Below are 13,889 nucleotides of genomic sequence, written 5' to 3'. Positions count from 1 at the left end.
GTAAATATGTATGTGTGTGTGTATATATATGTATATATATTTATTTATATATATATATATATATATATATATATATATATATATATATATATATATATATATTGTAACATAGGGAGGCATTTATCTGACAAGATGCAAAGAAAACATACAAGCAGAGTAAGACATTGGCGCAGTTATGCACCTAGATTCAGGTTAAACCAAGTAAAGACTTATGTGTAGTTTAAAGTTGGTTAACTTACATGATTTGAAAGCTGCTTCCTCTCAGCAAACAGACAGGGTGTGTCTGTTAGTTCAAACAGAGCCATTGATGGGTGTTTTCTCTTAAAGAGAAGGTGGGTGTGTCACCTGTCCATCAAGCTAAGGCTGGGGGAGGAGTATCATGTATAAAAGCTTGTTTGCGTCATTTATTCACTGAGACCAACGCTGGGAAAGCTGGCTGGTTCTGAGAGAGAGATGGTCTATGTATAGCTAGCGTTTAGGGTCTCCATAATTGCTGTGAAAGTATACGGTGTCAAAACATTTAGCATCCTGACAATAAAGCTACACAAAAAGGAAGAAGTTGTTCGCGTGTGCTTCTGCAGTAGCCGGCTCTTGCCACAATAAAAAAAAACTTTATATATATATATATATATATATATATATATATATAAAGTTTTTTTAATATATACACTTGTGAGGTGGAGATTTATGTAAACATGTATAACTTACATTAAAAAAGTAGCCTGGATTCTTACACATTACTCCATCTCCTGCTCACTAAAAAATGCAGTGGCCCATGGTTAATGTTTTATATTGATACACTGATGTAACAATGTTGCAGCTCTCTGCAGGACAGTTAATCCTAAAGCTGGGTATCCTCCTATGCAATTATCGCGCAGATCACAGGATTTACGACGGTTTGGGCAGATGATGCAAGAGTGTGTACGCTCCCACAATCATGTTTTATTGTACCAAAACACATCGCATCTGTTGATTTGGTTTTATAAACTTCCTAAAAATCACGACCAACGTTGCAATGATATCTGGCAAACGTGTAAGTGTGTACGCAGTCACGACCAGCAGTGCAGGCAGATACCTGTAGAGAGTACAGGGTCACAATCTTTTCAGCAGACAGTTATGAGCGTTGACAGATCTGAAGGTAAATTATGTAGGTGTGTACACATGAATCGGCACACTCAACGGGAATTTCAATCGGTGAAATTACAGAATTTGCTCCTGAAGTAAGATTGCATAGGTGTGTATCCAGCTTTGCAATGTAGAAATTTTGACATCAATTTGAAAATATCCATTTGCATAAAAAATCGAGGAGAGTTCATTTGAAGTACTTAACATATACATTTTATAGGAAGGAAGTGATAAAGGTGACCATAAAAATATCCATCTCAGGTCTTGAAGGAAAGGGTGATTGATCCCTGGAAAAGTCTCCATACAGTTTTTATATAGCACATACAATCTTTACACAGTGCTATACACAGAATTGTTCAGAACTTGTTCCTTTGCTCAGTTAACTTTACACTCTCGTTATGGTGCCTGATACATGGAAAGTCACCTAATGCCGAGTCTGAGATATGAACTGGTGGGTCTGGCCAGTCTCTCCTTGTCAGAGAGATGGCACATTGATCTGTCACGATACTGTACTAGCAAGGATTAACCATTTACACGCTGAGCCCAGATAACATCTATTCACTGGTTCAGTAATTATGGTTCAATTTTAATTGCTTTGTGTAGTCAACAATTTGAAGAGCAAGTAGAGCCATTATTTGACATGAATATATAGCAAATCCTGTCTATTACTGAGCTGAATAATATACATGAAGTAACTGGGGTGGTTATACTAAGTCACACCACCAGGCCTCTGTCACACCTCTGCGTTAAGTTGCCATATTAGGCGGGATCAGGGATTACAGTCTCAGCTTCTTCACCTGTATCACATCCCATCAGGAGACTGTTCTAAAGATGTCTATAAGACTGTAGAATACTATAAATGGAGAAATATTACACTTCTCTTCAAAATCCACATCTATCCTAATTAACCGAGTGATTGCCCATTGGTTTTTAGTAACTGAGATCAGAAGCTTTAGAAATCAATGCTTCATCTATTTTGCTTTCATTTTTCTGCACAGTTAGAACTATCGGTAATCATACTAATTATATAAAGCTATTAAACAACCATTTTCTCCCTTATGCAAAGTAAGTACATGAACTTTAGCCTCCCTGCAGATGGATTCGTTTTTTTCTCTTTTTAAAATCGCCATAGGTGATTTTTGTCTACCTTGTGTGAAGGAGCATGGAAAATGATTTAGTTCTCATATCTATACCTGTACCTGGCCTCTTCTGAAGGAGATTATCAGCATTTTACAGAATGCTGTTCTAGTGAATGGAGAGGCTTTTTAGGAGCATAATAAGAGTGTATCTGAAGAGTCAAAGAAGTATATTTACTAAACTGCAGGTTTGAAAATGTGGAGATGTTGCCTATTACAACCAATCAGATTCTAGCTGTCATTTTGTAGAATGTACTAAATAAATAAATGATAACTAGAATCTGATTTGTTGCTATAAGTAACATCCCCATTTTTTCAAACCAGCAGTTTAGTTAATCTAGCCCAAAGTCCGTCTCACTGTAGCTTTAGGGGTAAATGTATCAAGCTGCGGGTTTGAAAAAGTGGAGATGTTGCCTATAGCAACCAATCAGATTTTAGTTATCATTTATTTAGTACTTTCTACAAAATAACAGCTAGAATCTGATTGGTTGCTATAGGCAACATCTACACTTTTTCAAACCCGCAGCTTGATAAATTTACCCCTTAGTCTATCTATCTTAGTTATCTGTAATTTTACAAAAAAAAGCTACTAATATTATTCTCAAACATATATGCAAAAGGACCTTATCAGAACTGGGGATACTTACCACAAGATTGTGATAATGGGGGAAGATATTACCTACACACAGTACAGTTCCTCTCCCAACAAACAACATATTTTTGTAGAAAATAATCTAAAAATGGGGAAGAATGCAACACACAGTATATCTGCAAACGTTTCAGAGACATCAAAGTACTACATATGTATAAAATAAAGATATGATCAGTGTCGGACTGGGGCATGAAGGGCCCACCGGGGGATTGCAACGCTAGGGGCCCACCAGAGGGGGTGTGGCCAGCCATCATAGAGGCGAGACTAGACGCTAGAGGGAGGGTGGTCAGCCCACGAAGGACAGCTAGCATCATAGTGTAGTATATAAAGAATGCAGTGTGTGTATAAAGAGTACACAGTCTGACCTGCCCCTTAGATTGGGCAGAACAGTCACCATAAATCGGGATTGTCCCACTAGACCAGGCTTGGCTAACCTGTGGCACTCCAGGTGTTGTGAAACTACAAGCCCCAGCATGCTTTGCCAATATATAGCAGATTATTGCTGGGTGTGCTGAGACTTGCAGTTTCACAACACCTGGCGTGCCACAGGTTAGCTAAGCCTGCACTAGACTCAGAATATTTGACAGACTGTCCTACCTGTTGTCACTTTTACCACCTGTAGCTGCAGGTTTCCCTTCAGTCTGCCTTCATGCTCCCCCTTCAGTCTGCCATCATGCTCCCCCTTCAGTCTGCCATCATGTCCCCCTTCACTCTGCCATCATGCTCCCCCTTCAGTCTGCCATCATGCTCCCCCTTCAGTCTGCCATCATGTCCCCCTTCAGTCTGCCATCATGCTCCCCCTTCAGTCTGCCATCATGCTCCCCCTTCAGTCTGCCTTCATGCTCCCCCTTCAGTCTGCCATCATGCTCCCCCTTCAGTCTGCCATCATGTCCCCCTTCACTCTGCCATCATGCTCCCCCTTCAGTCTGCCATCATGCTCCCCCTTCAGTCTGCCTTCATGCTCCCCCTTCAGTCTGCCATCATGCTCCCCCTTCAGTCTGCCTTCATGCTCCCCCTTCAGTCTGCCATCATGCTCCCCCTTCAGTCTGCCATCATGCTCCCCCTTCAGTCTGCCATCATGCTCCCCCTTCAGTCTGCCATCATGCTCCCCCTTCAGTCTGCCTTCATGCTCCCCCTTCAGTCTGCCTTCATGCTCCCCCTTCAGTCTGCCATCATGTCCCCCTTCACTCTGCCATCATGTCCCCCTTCACTCTGCCTTCATGTCCCCCTTCACTCTGCCATTCCCTCACTTTTCTATCTGCTACTTTCTTCTCTTCTGTCTTGTCTGCGGTGCTCCTCACTGAATGTCGGGCGTGATGACGTCACGCCCGACATTCAGTGCGAACGGAGCCGGCGTCACAGTCACGCGAGGTTTGGGGTTTCTTTGGTTTTTTTTTTTTCTTCAGTTACTCGCTCCCTCCGCCAACGAAGAGGGGAGCGATCGGGGTCGGGGCCTACCGGTGGATAGACCAGTCCCCCGGCGGGCCAGTCCGACCCTGGATATGATCATGGGGTAAACATTTTTTTCTATGCAAAGCCGACTTCCTGCCTTTGCACCACCTAATAAACACTATGGGAATTTTTTCAAAATAAAGATTACATAGGAAATGAACATACCAACACTGAAAGGGAAGATAAAGGACATGAGTTATGTCATACTTGCCAACTCTCCTGGAATGTCCGGGAGACTCCCGAAATTCGGGTCGGTCTCACGGACTTCCGGGAGAGCATGCAAGTCTCCCGCATCCCGCAACTGCCTAGCCTAAATTATGCAATTTGCGGTGAATCGCGTCATTTAGGGCCCCGCCCCCATGACAGGACGGCATTTCAGTTGCGGGGCAAAATGCCGCTTTTGGCCCCACCCTTTAGTCACGTCCCTCTCCCGGACTACACTTGCCAAAAGTAGGCAAGTATGAGTTATGTCATAACATTGGGAAATGTTAGTTATATGCCTGATTTTTATAGGATACTTTTTTTTTGCTCTTTAAACAGACACATATACTACTTCTACAGCATGCGAGAAACATCAACAAGCCCCAGTGTAAGTGATGAAACAAGCTGAGGTTAATAGTTGGGGAAAGCAACAGCACCACCACACCTCTGTGTTCCTTCTTATGGTCTCTGACGATTTTTACAGATTTAGGGTTAACGCAGCGTTGTATGTTCCTATGTAATACTGCTGGCTCCGTTTACCAATCCCAAATTATATCTGCACTTCAGAAAAACAAGAACTATTTTTTTTTCTACTTGAACTGGCATTAAAAAGGATTAGGAAACAAGATGGGCCGCCCGCCCGCCCAGTCGCCCCTTCAAAAAACTATTGTTCTTTATAAAGTGTGTCTACCACTTTGATGATGTTCGCTGGATATTTTTCAAGAACCATGTATTATAACATCTTTAAGGAAAAAAGGAATGGCATAACGTAATGCAGATTTTTGTCACAGATCCACGGCTCCTGCTTTTAATTTCCACAGTAAGAAGAGGCTCCAATGCAGTCTGGTGGGGAACAGCTCAACAATTCTGTTGGCCTCCCACAAGAATACGGTGGAATTTGGTTCCTCGAGGTTTAACTCCTTGAATATATTGGAATAATGCAGAGTCTGGTAAATGACATGGCTAAGACTTAGATTGCCGGACAAAACACGGCAAACGACATCGTTGACGGGTGAACAGTGAAACTTCAAGCATGGCTCATTCCCAAACCTCTAGAATCTCTAACACCTGTTTGCAATGAACTTTCCAAGAATGAACCGATTGTGCAATAGGGTTGTCCGATTGGTCAAATGCCGTTCGGTGTGAAGACCAGACTAACTTGAGAGGAACAATAGCCAGTCATTATTTGTTTATATATAGTTAATGTCTTAAATATTAAAGTTAGTAATTCATGGAAAATATTTTAAGCATCATAGACCATCAGTGAACATATATTAGAAACAACGTGCTGTATTCAGATGATTATGATAGGAGAGCGGTGGGGGCAATGTATATGTGATATAATATTATATAATATCTTTGGATGTAATGGGACTAAGTTCTCCATATAGAGCAACACATTAAATCCATAAATACAAAAATGACTTTTTTCTCTTAGTGATTTTTTCACCATTTTTTAATGCTGGGCTCCCTGTTTTACCTAATATTGGCCTATACAATAAAAGGTTTAGCTACACTTATCACATGTTGAGCTACTGTACCTACAGCTGGCCAGCTTGCTCTCTTATACTTATCATTTGTAATGTGCATCTTGACTCTATGCTGTAGCTGCCCGAGTATCCCTGATAAATGTAATTTGTTTACAAATGTATTCACTGCTGCAGAAACTGATGAAATGTTCAATAGAGTAAATTACTCTTTAAAAAAGAGGTGCCCGTCCCCGCGTCCGTAATATATGCCCCCAGTCATCATCATCACTGTGTATTTGCAGAACAAAACATATACCTCCTAACAGGCATACATGGGTGTCTGTATGAGCCACATTTGCATAAACACTCCTTAACTCTACTCACCCATCATTAGAACACCCCTTCCCTTTCTTGTCTCGCCTCTCCAGGCACAAGCGGATATATGTAGGGCACTTGTATATTTGTAGGGCAGCACGGTGCCTAAGTGGCTAGAACTTCTGCCTTACAGTGCTGTGGAATTAGTGGCGCTATATAAATAAATGATGATGATGATGATGTACATGGCACAAGTCTGCATAGGCCCATATGTGTGTGCCCACTTTCTGGGCATATATCCCACTTTGCATTAACCCCTTTATGTTTACCTGTGCAGAGGGCCGTCACAGAACTATGTCTGGCATTAGCATCCTCCTGTAATACAGTTCAGGGGGAAAAAATTTTTTTTTTGGAGGAGTGAAAGCTATTAACTCATTCAGCGCCAGAGGTTTGAGTTGATGTCTTCACTTAAGAGGCCAAGCTGATTTTCACTATTTAGCTCCACCTCGGTTATTCAAGAAATAACTTTTTGTTTTGTTTTTTCACTCCCCCTACTTAACAATTATAGGAATATGTATGTTTTATAAGAGGTTGAATTTATGTGGATCTACCTGCAAAATAATATTTTTTTTTCAGTGTTTTTTAGGTTTTTTTGATTGATTGTTTTCTCTATCCCCAAATGTGTTTAGTTTTATCTATTTTACAATAGTATGTTTTATCCTGCAGTAAAACAGCCTGGCAGGGACACAGATGGACCTCTGTATGCCTATGGCGCTAAACGGGATAGGATTTGTCCAATAAAGGCACAAATCAAATTTGAATGAAATACAAGTAGGAAATGTTGCTTGATGCTTACATAAACATTAGAGATGAGTAAAGCGAATATTTCACAGAGCAATGTTCATATATTTAGCATTTCTCTGTAACCGTTGATTGCCCTGGCCACTGAGTCTCTGGCTATAAAGGTTGTGCATTCCAAAAGCTAATGTCTCTCTATGCTAATGATACGGATGCTGTACTTGGGGGACACCATCCAATGTATTAACATTGGAGGTTTTCAGGCCAATCGAGCTAAGTCAGTTGAGCTGCTGCCTTATCCTGAGTTACTACTTAATGACAGTCCTTTCCAGGGCCAAGATGTCCCTCCCATTAGATCTACAGGAAAGTATAAATCTATATAAAACGAACTTCTGTCCTTCCATGCACACCATGGCAGGACCATCTTTACCTTCAGTTTCATGTCATTGTATGTAATTTCTTTGTTAGTGCATGTCCTGATCCGCTCAATGTACCACGCTGCGTCGTATGTAAGCGCTTTTCTAAATAAACGGATAATAATTATAATACATCTGTGTACTACTGTCACCATTCAGCGGTATCTGGAGTTGGATGCTATAGATAATTCGGGAATCCTTGATTCCACTTCTGCTGCTTGTATTCCCACCTTTAAACCGCACTATCGCTCCACTTAGCTTGAATTTTTAACTGTCTCCCTCTTGTCCTGTGGACTTACATAACCAGCTCAGTGCACCTTGTATTATGCCTTATGTTATACATTTGCCTTCCTATCATGCCTAATGTCACTGTCTAATCTGTTTTTCTAAACACACCCATCTGGTATCTCCACTGTCCTAACTGCTTTCTATTCCCTACCTCATACTTTTGCATCTTTTCTTCCTCTTTTCTCTCCTTCTACCGCTGCACACTCTCGCTTTACTCACCTTTCCTGTTCTCACCATTTCCTCACTTCACTTGTAAGCTCTTACCATTCTTGATTTCTGTATTACTTTCAACAGTCTATTCTACACCTTCTCTATCTTTATCATGATTTTCTCCTTTCTCTCTTCCATCCTCTCCCTTTATCCCCCTGCTTACCTTGTCCAACCTTTCCATATTCTTCCTCCTCCTCACTCCTTTCCATCCCCCTCCTTATTTCACTCCTCTTTTCTCTTCTGTGCCTCTGTGCCCCTGATCTGACTCGCTGCTCCCTTCACCATCTTTCCCTCCCTCCTCCTTTTCCCCACTCACACCCTTTCCATCTTGTCCCCTTCGCTGCTCTTCTCTCAGCGTCAGTCTGTTCCAACCTACCACCTCCCTCTCATTCCCCCCAGGAAATCTATTCCCTCACATCACTCCTATCTTCTGCCTCTCCCATTTATATACCCCCTTATCTGCCCCATCTTCACTCTTCCCCCAAATCTTTCTCCCCTGCCACCCAGTCTCTTGACTGCTGACAAGTCCCCTCGTATTTCTGCTTTTCGTCCAATTACAACCCTCTCTCCCTGTTATACCCCTCGTTCCATATCATACTCACCCTTGCAGTCGAGCAACCCCAACAATCTCATCCACATCTCTCCTCTTCCCTCTATCCTGTGGTCTCTGGAATGCCAGGTCAGTCTGTAACAAACTGACCTCTATCCATGATCTCTTTATCTCTAGATCCTTCAACCTGCTTGCCATCACTGAAACCTGGCTATCCCCTGAGGACACTACCTCTCCTGCTGCTCTCTCTTTCGGGGGCTTGTCCTTCTCCCACACACAGACCTGGGGACCGGCAAGGTGGTGACGACGGCATACTTCTCTCCACCTGCTGCTCTTTTAGGGTTCTTCCCCCTGAACCCTCCCTCTCTTTTTCCTCCTTTGAGATACACTCTATCCGACTATTCCATCCAGTCCACCTCTGTGTTGCTGTTATCTATCGTCCTCCTGGTCCTGTCTCTCAATTCCTTGATCACTTTGCCACCTGGCTCCCTCACTTTCTCTGCTCTGACCTTCCCTCCCGCATCTTTTGGGACTTTAATATCCCTATAGACAATCCCTCAGACCCTGCTGCCTCCAAACTTCTCTCCCTCTTCTCCTCCCTTGGTCTCTCCCAATGGACCTCTTCTCCCTCCCACCGCAGTGGCCACTCCCTTGATCTGTTTTTTTCACACCTCGGTACTGTCTCCGACCTCATTAATTCACCTTTTCCTCTCTCGGACCACCATCTCCTCTCTTTTAGTATCTCTCCACCCCTCTCGCCGTCCCCATCCCCCAAGGTTACTCTCACCAGGCGTAATCTTGACACGTAATCATCTACCACATACTCCTCCTCCCTGGGCTCGCTTCTCTCCCTCATTACCACTCTTTCTTGCCCCAATGAGGCTGTCTCCTTTTACAATCACACTCTTACCACTGCACTTGGCCATCTTGCCCCGGCTGTCACCATCAAGCTTCGTCGGTCCCGTCTCAACCGTGGCACTTAAAACTTACCCGCTATCTACAAAAATGCTCCTGCAGCGCAGAACGGTTCTGGATAAAGTCACGCACTCATGCTGACTTCCTCCACTTCAAGTTCATGCTTGCGATTTACAGTTCGGCCCTATCACTCTCTAAACAATCCTACTTAAATGCTCTCATTTCTTCCCAATCCTCCAACCGCTGTCGGCTTTTTGCCACCTTCAGCTCCCTCCTCTCCCCTCCCCCTCAACCACTACCCCCCACGCTCTCTGCTGTCGACTTTACTACCCACTTCACCTCCAAGATTGAGTCAATACGTCATGACATCTCCCCTTACCCCACTCTCTCCCCCCTCCATGCCCACTCTGTCCCTCTTCCCACCCTCCTCTGCGGCTATCTCCTTTCTCCCCTCCCCACTTGCTAGCTCAACCTCCTTCTCTTCCTCCACTCTGGTATCTGCAGGTGAAGTCCACATCCTTCTCTCTTCCTCACCCCTCTCCATTTGCCCACAGGACCCAATCCCCTCCCACCTCCTCCGCTCCCACTCTCTTGAGGCCTGCTCCCACCTTGCCCACCTCCTCAACCTATCCCTCTCCTCTGTAATTTTCCCATCCTCTTTTAAATATGCTCTTGTCTCTCCCATACTCAAGAAACCATCCCTTGATCCTACCTCTCTCTCTAATTACCACCCTATTTCGCTTCTTCCTTTTGCCTCCAAACTCCTTGAAAACGTTGTCTACAACCGTCTCACCTCCTTTCTCTCTTCTCACTCACTCCTTGACCCGCTCCAATCCAGTTTTCGCCGCCACCACTCCACCAAAAATGCCCTCACTAAGGTCACTAATGACCTTCTCCTAGCTAAATCCAAAAGACACTACTCCCTGCTTATCCTTCTTGACCTCTCTGCTGCCTTCAATACCGTTGACCATGCACTCCTCTTGCAAACTCTCAAATCTATAGGCCTCTGTAACAACGTCCTCTCATGGTTTTCCTCTTACCTCACCAACCACTCCTTCTTAGTCTCAGTCTCTACACGTGACTCTACATCTCCCCCTCTTTCCTTTCCTGTTGGTGTTTCTCAAGGCTCTGTTCTTGGCCCCCTGCTTTTCTCCCTCTATACCTCCTCCCTTGGTGTCCTCCTTTGGTCTCCAGTACCACCTCTATGTAGAAGATACCCAAATTTATCTTTCATCCTCTGACCTCTCCCCTTCCCTTTTGTCTCATGTCTCCTGCTTTCTCTTGGCCATCTCATCTTGGATGTCCCAACGCTTCCTTAAACTCAATATTAACAAGACTGAACTTATCACCTTCCCCCTCTCTATTTCTGTTAATAACACTACCCTTGTTTCTGTCCCTCAAGTCCGATGCCTTGGGGTTATCCTTAAATTCCTCCGTCTCCGTCAAACTTCAGAATCTGACCTTTTCAAAATCCTGCTCCTTCCACCTTTGGAATATATCCAAGATACGCCCATTTCTCACCACGGGAGCCACGAAAACCCTTGTTCACTCGCTTGTAATCTCTCGCCTTGACTACTGTAACCTCCTTCTCTCTGGCCTACCTGATTCTCACCTTGACCCTCTTAAGTCTATCCTCAATGCTGCTGCCCCCCTCATTTTTCTCTCCTGCCGCTCTATCTCTGCTGTCCCCCTCCAACAGTCATTACATTGATTCCCCATGGCCTACAGAATTAAATTTAAACTCCCCACAAAAGCTCTTAATCAATCCTCCCCTTCCTACATCTCCAATCTCATCTCTACCTACACTCCTACCCGTCCCCTCCGCTTTGCCTGTGACCACCGCCTCACTACTTCACTGATCACCTCTTCCCACTCTCATCTCCAGAACTTTGCCCGGGCTGCTCCCCAGCTGTGGAACGATCTTCCACATTCCATCAGGGTAGCATCTACTCTCAAAGGCTTCAAGCGTGCCCTTAAGACTCATGTTTTTATTCAAGTCTATCAGTCCTCCTCCTAACTCCCTTGTTCCGGCTCTCTCCACCAGTTAGTACCACCCTATTTGTGTCTCCCCCTTTCCTTTAGGATGTAAGCTCTCAGGAGCAGGGCCCTCTTTCCTTGTGTGCTCCTTCTACTATTCCATCACCCTCTGTACCTCTTGGCCTGCTTCCCTAGCCCTGTTTTCTTAAGCTTTGGCCTACTTCTCGCTGATTTCTACCATCACTTTCACTCATTGTCCCAGAAATCATTTGATTTGCATTACCATGTTGTGTGTGTGTGTGTGTGTGTGTGTATATATATATATATATTTATAAATTTTTGTTCTTCATACTTTGTTCTTTATGTATCATGTTGTGTCATGGTCACTGTTTTCTGTATATGTCATGTACGGCGCTGCGGACCCTTTGTGGCACCTTATAAATTAAAGATAATAATAATAATTAACCTTCTTAGCAATGCAAGAGGTCTGGCCAAGTCTAGTACTGATGCGGATCTGTTCCCTTCCTGGGGTTAAGCTTTTACTTTCATATTACGTGCTATTGTCACTTTAAGTAATATAACCTAAAAAAGGTTAAACACATCCATATCACTGTGATGCTTTGGTCTTACAATACAGTACCCCTGTTATCAGTAAATATTATTAGAACTGACTAATACTCTCTGTCTTTTGATCCAGGTTACATATATCATATGCTTTGTGTTCCAGCAGTAATCCTCTGTTTTTTATCAAAACAGCTTGTTCTGACTTACTGAAAGAAAACACAAAACATATAAAAATGCTCATATAGGGGTAAACCTTGTTTTAAATTAAAATTACAGTCTATCTGTAGGATTTCCTTAGTAAAATAGTCACTTTAACCTATTCTACATTACATATAAACTAAGTTATATAACCAGATTACATGTCAAACTAGCTTGTGGGTTGTTTAAAATGACAGACGACTAGTACTATTGTACCGGTGGTAATCGTTTTTTATGATTACCACTATTCCGACATGGAGAAGCCCTACAAATAAAGTCCGAAATGATGAAAAACAGATTTGAAAATAAACAGACTTACCTTCAACCCGACGCTGGAGATCTCCGATGACAGCAAGTGATTCCGATTGAAGAAGTGTTCGGCACTGCAGGCTGACGTCACTGCGACGTCTGTCAATGGAAATTTAAAGCGGCAATGTCGGGTTAAGTGTTTAAACACTTAAACTTAGCGGTCTCCACATTGCCGCTTTAAATTTTTATTCTTAAAAGCAGGGAAAATTTGTGTATTTCCACTCATATGCAGAGACGTACACATCGAGAGGTTTGTCCGCCTTCGCATCAACAGCATAGGCACCTGGTTTAGGACAAGTCATCATCAACAGTTAGTACTTGTACCTGCTCTGTAGCAGCTGCAAGACATACGCCTCCTAATAGGTGTATATGCATGTTTCTTCGTGTAAACATGTCTTTACTGTGCTCAGTCAACGTTGGAACGACACTTCCCTTCCCCATCCCACCTTTCAGCCACTGAGTGACAGAATCACACAAGTCTATATTGATGCATTGGTTGGTTTCCTAGTTGGCCATGAGTTAAAGGGAGATATTCATAAGTTCATGATAGTCATATGACAAGGTTGTTCCTTAAATTGTCCTGTCAAACATATGTGTTTTCTGTGATCTTCCTTGACAATGCTCATCATGAGACACATAGATTGACTAGCCTTTATCAAAGCAACTACGTGACATGGGTCACCAATTAGATCGATCCATCATTGATATATAGCAAAGGCTGGAGTTGATTAATATACATGAAATACTTTGTTTATAATTAATTAAAATTGGTTCTCCTGCTCTTTCGCTCTTCTGCAGCAGATTGTTAGGATGGTGGTGCATCTTTAGCAAAGCAGAGACAGACTGACAGACTGACTCACTTGCTTTGCAGAAATGCACTGTGTGGATTGGCTGACCCATAAACAGGAGGAGCCAGTGAGGCAGAAACTCAGATGACAGCAGTCCTAGCTTTTTGACCAGCATCAGATACTATTAGGACACTGTACCACAGGTGTGGGAGGAGTTACAGCAGTCTGCATTAGAGCGGAATGTTCAACTTACCACTCAACAATGTATTGTTACCCTGGTTCCTGTCGGAAATGTTTTCATTTTGGGGTTTAGGGGTTCTTTAATATTTTATTAAAACAGGTTTATTCAGGGGTAGGTTTTCTTCACTGAAGTATATCAGACTCTGCTGGTACTAAGCAAATACCTACTGCGCCTTATGATAAATCTAACCCTAGGTATACCTGCGCTATTGTGTATTAATTAGATGCACCTTATGGCCACTGAAGTCTACTCCATCTTTGTTATAGGAAGCCAATCAGAACTACA

This window comes from Mixophyes fleayi, chromosome 7 (genome assembly GCF_038048845.1).
Source record: "Mixophyes fleayi isolate aMixFle1 chromosome 7, aMixFle1.hap1, whole genome shotgun sequence".
Classification (NCBI taxonomy): Eukaryota; Metazoa; Chordata; class Amphibia; order Anura; family Limnodynastidae; genus Mixophyes; species Mixophyes fleayi.
Note: the sequence above shows the minus strand (reverse complement) of the source record.